This window comes from Argiope bruennichi, unplaced genomic scaffold, assembly GCF_947563725.1.
Source record: "Argiope bruennichi unplaced genomic scaffold, qqArgBrue1.1 scaffold_32, whole genome shotgun sequence".
In the NCBI taxonomy this organism is placed as follows: Eukaryota; Metazoa; Arthropoda; class Arachnida; order Araneae; family Araneidae; genus Argiope; species Argiope bruennichi.
In genome coordinates, this window is record NW_026605931.1 from 39,904 (window position 1) to 47,500 (window position 7,597).

Sequence of the window (7,597 nt, forward strand, 5' to 3'; positions counted from 1 at the left end):
CTTGCAATTTTTATGTTCCTTCTTAAAGCAAAATTAATTTCACTGTCACAAATTTCAATTCTCATGAAGGATAAACCAGTGAAAGCATTCCATTCTTGTTAAAATTAATCAAAAAATGTGCTAAAAAAGAAGTCGCAACATATGGAAGTTGAAGGTCAATGAATGAACTTCAAACTTTTCTAGCACAGATAGAAATATTTCTCAGGATGACTTTCACACATATCATCCGGGAAATTCACTCAGCTTCGACTAGTTGCTAAAAATCATCATACACAAACACTTCGGAATTAGAATTCATCACAGATGAAAACAAAATTAAAATCTTCTTCAAACCTCTCTCGCACACAAAGACATTCTTTTCGGCAGTTTCTCTTTTAATCTTGAAACACACGCAATCCATAAAACTCATTCTTGAAGAGGAAATCCGCTCAGTAAATATGCAAAACATCCATCTACAAAAGAAAAAAAAAAATTAATTAGAAATTAAAAAAGATTTCTAGAAAAGCACAAACAATGGAAGAGCACACACGCCGACAACCAACGGACAAATGAAATTCAAATGAAGAGCCGTTGAAATCAGTTCGGTTAACAGTTAATCAGGATTAAACCGCCTAGCAAAGAAATAATTAAGATTGCGATCACATGTTCGGATCCCATCGAACCAATCAGTGGTGTAGGATGACTTACTCACCATGACCGCTACGGTGTCTATTCAGTTTCCAATAATAACAACTCATTTCATGAATGGCAACATTGTACATTTACTTCCCCTCCCGAAGAGAAAAATGACAACAAACTTTTTATCTATCGGAACTGATTGTTACATTTTTTTTTTTAATTTTAGAAAAGGAATTTTAAACAGAAGAATTTTAATTTCAGTTACTCATCGGAACTTTTTTTTTTTCTCTTTTCTTCATATGCATTTAAGATTTTCTTTTACCAAATACATTTTTATTTTATTTTCCTTATAACATTTATTATTATTAATTTTTTAAAAATGTCAAACAGAAGTCTATACATAAGAATTTTTTTTTTTTTTTTCAATATTTTCAGTCAAGTGCAATACACAACTCATGAATTAAATTTAAAGGAGGGAAACTTTAGAAATGATTATTTTCACCATAAAAATATTAAATTCAATATAATACTGTCAAGCATTTAATGGATTAAATACATTGGAAGGAAATGTATACTTTTAAAGGTGAGGAATGTAAATTGGGGGGGGGGGGGTAATAACCAGTTTTATAATAAAAAATAAGAATTATCACTTTCATAAACAATATAAGCTCCAAATGTAAACTTAAACTCATTTTGTTATTCATTAGACCTACTAATCCCAAAATTCCTTACTAGCTAAATAGATGCAATTAGATGTATTATAACTCATTTAAAGTAAAAGAAAAGATACAAACCTACAGTTCACATGAAGAAACAATTATGCACTTAATTTTTCATAAAATTTCATATTGATAAATGTTAAAATTTTCTGCAAAACAGAAACAAACAAATTAGCATCATCAAAACAGTACATTTTGATATCATGTCACATACATAAACAAATCTTTCACACTGTGATTTTACATTCAAAAAGCAAGTAATGAAGGTTTTCACACTTCAATATCCAAATAAATTTCAAAAACACAAAGGAAATATGCAGTTGGGTGATGAAGCTTGCATAAATGTACAAAGCAAAATTTAAAAATATGAATTTTATGTGCAAAACAAAAGTAAGGTGGGAGTGGTCATGCAATTCATATATAGACAAAGCAGGATTAACAAAACACTATATAAACTTAAAATCATCTTATAAGAACATTACACTGAACAATATTTTGTTTCAAGGATATTAACATTTTTATGTCTTTTCTGCAACTTACCTGGTTGCTACTTTCAAAGCAGAACTACCAATTCATTTGTAGAACCAGAAAATAAAAAAAAATTTTGAAAGAAAGCAGAAGCGTTTCATTTTACTAACAGTTTTTGTTTTTATAGCAACCAGAGAATATGGGGGGGGGGGGGAATGAACTACAAATGCTATGAACCATGCAAAGCTTAAAATTCTTCAAAGCGTGTCCAAATAATAATAAGATATATCATACTCATTATTTTTTTTTATTTAAAGAAAGTGACATTATCAAGACATTAGTAAAGTAAGCAGTGGTAATCTTAGTTTAATGCAATTGAAGGAAAAAAAAAAAAAAAAACTTTTATAACAAATAATAATTTAAGTAAGCAGTGGTAATCTTAGTTTAATGCAATTGAAGGGGAAAAAAAAAAAAAAAAAAAAACTTTTATAACAAATAATAATTTAAGATATTTATTATTCAATACAAAATAAAATATTTGTTTTCGAAAAAGATTTCAAAGAAATCATAACCAAATCAATTGTAAACATTGTTTTTTATGTGCTTCACTGAATTTAAAATGTTTCAGTGAATTTTTGTATTACATGAACTTGTTAATCACTGTTTCAGAGAATGTCAACAAACCACCAGTCACTTTCCTTTAATATTCTAATACGAATATTTCTATAGAATAAACACGTGTTAATGAGTAACTAACTTTATACAATAATAAATTTTTAGCCTTATACAATAATAAAGAATAAAACAAATTAACCTATTATTAAATGCATTTTGAAAAAGTAACTGACACATATATAAACAGGATTGAAAGAAAAAATAAAGCAATATTATCTTGATCAATTGATATAATGTGATCCGTTAAGACATCAGAAACACAAAGCAAACTAGAACATGCAGAATGGATAAAAAAATGCATTCAAATGCCATTCTGACAGCTGTCACACCACACCAACACTATACAGATAAAGTCATTGCAAACAAAACATCTATAATTTCATACGCATATATATATGAGGCATGAAACCAAAAGCAATAACATTAAAAAAATTTAAACTTCAATTAATGAACATGAAATTAATAGTACAGCAGGAAGAAAAGCTTTTTAAAAATAAACAAAATAACATCTTTTAAATGGAATAAAAGAAATCTTATATGACCATTTTTTTAAAACTATTCCAACGTTCACTGTAAAAACAAAATTATCTCTTTAGTTCTTAGAAAATATAAATTAAAATATTACACTAAACACTATAAGAAAAAAAAAAAAAAAAATCAATGGGGGAGGGGTAATTAAATCATAAATTGCTAACTCAATATTGTCCGAATCAATACAGAAATTTATGGAACATGTTTTTTTACTAAATTATAAAAATACAAGGCACATGAATTACATATGGAAATGAGCCAAAATTGTATCCTGCATATTTCAACACCACACCAACACAGTGAATGCGTGTGTGAGGATTGAAAGACACATGCAAGCAAAAGAGAAACCAAATATATAATTTAACAAAGTTGATTTCATAAAAGTTGTTTTCTCGTTAAATAACTTTCACGGTCAAAAGAACAAATTTGGAAAAGAAGACTCATTCCTTATTCACCAAAAATTTAAGTTTCAAACATTCAGAAATGATTTGAGCACTCACTCTCAAAACAAATCAAATACTAATTTGTAATTATAAATTATACACATTGCTGCAAGGACTGTACAGCATTAAAAGGAACAAAATTATTGTGTGTGTGTGGGGGGGGGGGGATGACATTCTGAATGATAATAGTAATTTATTGAGCATGTCATATAATGAACACACAAAAGTATGAGATGAGAAAAATGCATATGGAAATAAATTCAAAGGAAATACAACAGCTTCCACACCACAGGAACATATTGAATGGAATCGATAAAATGAAAACATCTTAAATTTCATAAAAAAAAATAAATAAAAAAAATGCAACATAAAATGATATCGAATATTAAAAGATGTGAACTGATAAATCGAAATGGAATGAACACTAGATGGGGGGATTTCACGCACAAAATTCAAATTTAAATTTGCAATTACAAAAAGGCTCCCTCTAAAAACAAAAGTGGTAAGTAATTTATAAAATACTAACAAAAACGTTCACTTATTTACGAAAACAGGAGATGCTGCATACTGTTAATTTAATATTGTCGGAATCAATAGAGAAATTTAGATAATATACTTCTGTAGTGAATTGTGAAGACACACTGTACATAAATTACATATGTAAACGAACCAAAATTGCATGCTGCATACTTCCACACCACACCAACACAGTGAAAATGTGCAGGGGGGGGGGGATATACATGCAAGTGAAATTGGCAGGCCAAAGTATAATGGGGTGAATTTGTGTAAAATGCACACACAACTTTAATTAATGTCTAATATTTATACACACACACACAATATTTTGAAAACAAAATTAATTTTTTATGCACCACAACTTTATGCAATTCCAGATGTTTCAATCATTTAGAAAAGATTTGATCATTTTCCATGAAAACAAAACAAAATAAATTGAATTCATTTCACTACTATCAGCACAAAATTGTAATTGGGGGGGGGGGGGAGGGATGGTCAAAAGATGCATGCAAGCAAGAGTGACAACCAAAAATATAATTAAAAGAAAGTTTATTTCACAAAAGTTGTTTACTCGTGATATTATTTCCACATTCAAAACACAAATTGGGGGGAGGGGGGAAGTATTTTTCATGCACTCAAAATTTATAAAAAATCAGAGGTTTCAAGCAATCAGAAATGAATTCAGAATTCACTCTCAAAACAAAACAAAAACAAGCAGTTCATTTTTCAATTTGATTTCATTTAAAAGAAATATATGTAACCAAAAAAATTAATTAACATTAAGAGATGCGAACTAATACATCACAATGAAATTAACACTAGAAAAAAACAGTTGAAACTTTAAAAAATAGGGGGGGGGGGGGTAAGAATTTAATGCACAAAAACCACATTTAAATTTGTAATCAGAAAAAGGCTCCCTCTAAACCAAAATAGGTTATTATTTTAGAAAATACTTAAAAGAATGTTCAATTAAAATCGGTCACTACAATACCAAAGTTAATTCTCGAAAACAAGAGACATCAATTCAAATTTGTCCGCATCATTACTGAAACTTATGCTTCTTCTTTATTGAATTGTAAAGACACCACGTACATAAATTACATATTGAAATGAACCAAAATTGCACTCTGCATACTTCCACACCACACCAACATAGTGAAAGTGTGCAATGGGGGGGGGGGGGAGACATGCAACTCAAATTGAAAGCCAAAAGTGTAACGAAGTGAATGTGTGTAAAATACACATGTAATAAAAATTGATGTCTAATATATATAGACTAAAGGAAATTTATTTGCTTGTGTTATTATTTTCACGGTCAAAACACAAAGTTTTGAAAAGAAAATGTATTTTTTTATGCACCAAAAATTTATGAAATTCCAGATGTTTCAATCATTTGGAAAGGATTTCAGCACTCGCTCTCAAAACAAAACAAAAAATAGTCATTCATTTCAAAAGTATCAGTACAAAATTGTAATTTCGAATAACACGCCTTGCTGAAAGGACTGTACTTCACTTTTTAGTAATTTAATAGAAAAAATTTTTTTGGTCAGAATTATTTAGATTTGTAGATAGCAAGAACTTATCCACGTTACCACTCAATGAATGCTGAATTGTTTTGCAATTCTAAAAAAACAAAGTGAATGCAGATTATGAATCTATTTAAGAATGAATAGGAATTTATCCACAAATTGAAGAACACAAAGGAAGAAAATTTGGAAATGAAACAGTAAAGTTTTAATGTGTCACAAAAAGGGCTACCTATACTACCAAGGAGATTACTTAACGAGAAACTTGGTACGCAATTAAACATAACAGGTTTATTGAAGTGATTGGAATCAAAATTACAAAATCAGATATAATGAAAAATCTGAACGTAAACACTAAAAGCAGATATAAAAGAAACTGATGATGTTATAAGATTTTAATACAAACTACAAACAAACCATTGAAAATTTTTTTAGAAAAACTTACCCATTTTCCAACTGCAGTAGCTTTTGCAATTTTTTTATTCTATTGCTTTCTCAACATATCAGAATGAGCCAAAATTCCTGAATCACATGGCAGAATTGAAATAACTATATAAATTTTATTACAGTTTTTTGTAACAACATCTCAAGATTATGTTTGGAAAACAATTTTGACACGTCATAACAAAACACCAATGGTAGGATAATCTGACATATAACTCAATTGCTCACATTCATCATTTCACTTTCGATTCTAAAACAGTAATCACTTTCCTTCCAAAAGAAATGTCCGTCGAAAACAGTTGTTGACATGCTACAGTGTTAAACCCAAAATATTCCAAAAGAAGCGTTAGAAAAAGGAATAAAATGACGCAATTTAGCACCCGGTTGGCGTTTTTTTTTTTTTTTCTTTTTTTTTTTCCCGCACTGCACTTCTGGTTTTCTAATTGCTAAATAAAAAGAACACTTACAGAATTCGACGACTACAATATGATAAAAAGACACTTCCTATTTTTAACTGGTAAAATAAATACTAACTACGGAACAGAAAATTTGAAAAAGAACGACCGATTAAGTTACACGCCATTTCATTTCTTTCCGTTGAAAAACAAACTCTTTTGCATCCTCTGTTCGAAGTGATAATTATCGTCTGTAGCAGGGAACGAGAATGAAATAATGAGTTATAAAATATACACCATTCTAAAATACACAAAGGAAAATTGCAAATAATATTCCGTTTAAAAGACCGCCATCGAAGTTCAAGAAATGAATTTCAACAGACACGGTCACAGTTCCTTTTGAAGCAAAATCGAGCTGCAAATCGTCTGCCAATCAAAAAACAGGAAAAGTATCCTGGGACGCTAGAATACAGCCTCTACAGATTCAAACTTTTTCACTTTTCAGTATTGGCAATTGTTTTTAAATTGTAACGTTTCGTATCCGAATTATTTATGATCCTATCCGAAAACGTTTCTCAGAAATAGGATATCATTTTCCACAATTATTTTTTAATGCATACAATCCACTTGATACGTTGCAACGGATAAAGTATCACGATCTTATGTTTGAATATTGTATTACTGTGCACGGTGGCAATTCTCAGAAATAAGATATTTTATTCGAAAATGATTCATTACAAACGTTTTAACGGATCACTGATTAATATAACATACTAAAATTCTGCTTTTTTTTTTAATTATAAAGAAGTTTGGAAAAATACTTGGAGGTGCACACGGATCATTATTACTTTTCGTTTTGAATGAATTACGATTGTTTATCTGACTGTTTACTAAGAAAAATGTTGTACGGCAATAACATTTGTTACCTTCATTGAATTTTCAATTAAATGATTTCATTTCTTTTGTTAAGGATATCGTAAAAAAGGTAAGTTAGTTCTTCTAATAGGATAAAAAAAGTATTAACTCATTTGTATGCTGAATGAAATTTAATCTTTTTTTTATATAAATTTTTCATTTCTTTACTAATAAACTGCCTGTACGTATCAAGTTATGTCAGCTATCATTCAATTGAGCTACAATGTTTATCATTATTTAATAAATGTTTCTAGAAGTGATTTTTTTTTTTTTTTTTTTTGGTAAATGAATTTTGAATTATTGCAACAGACAAATGTATCGCTGACGGAATAAATGTCATGGCAACT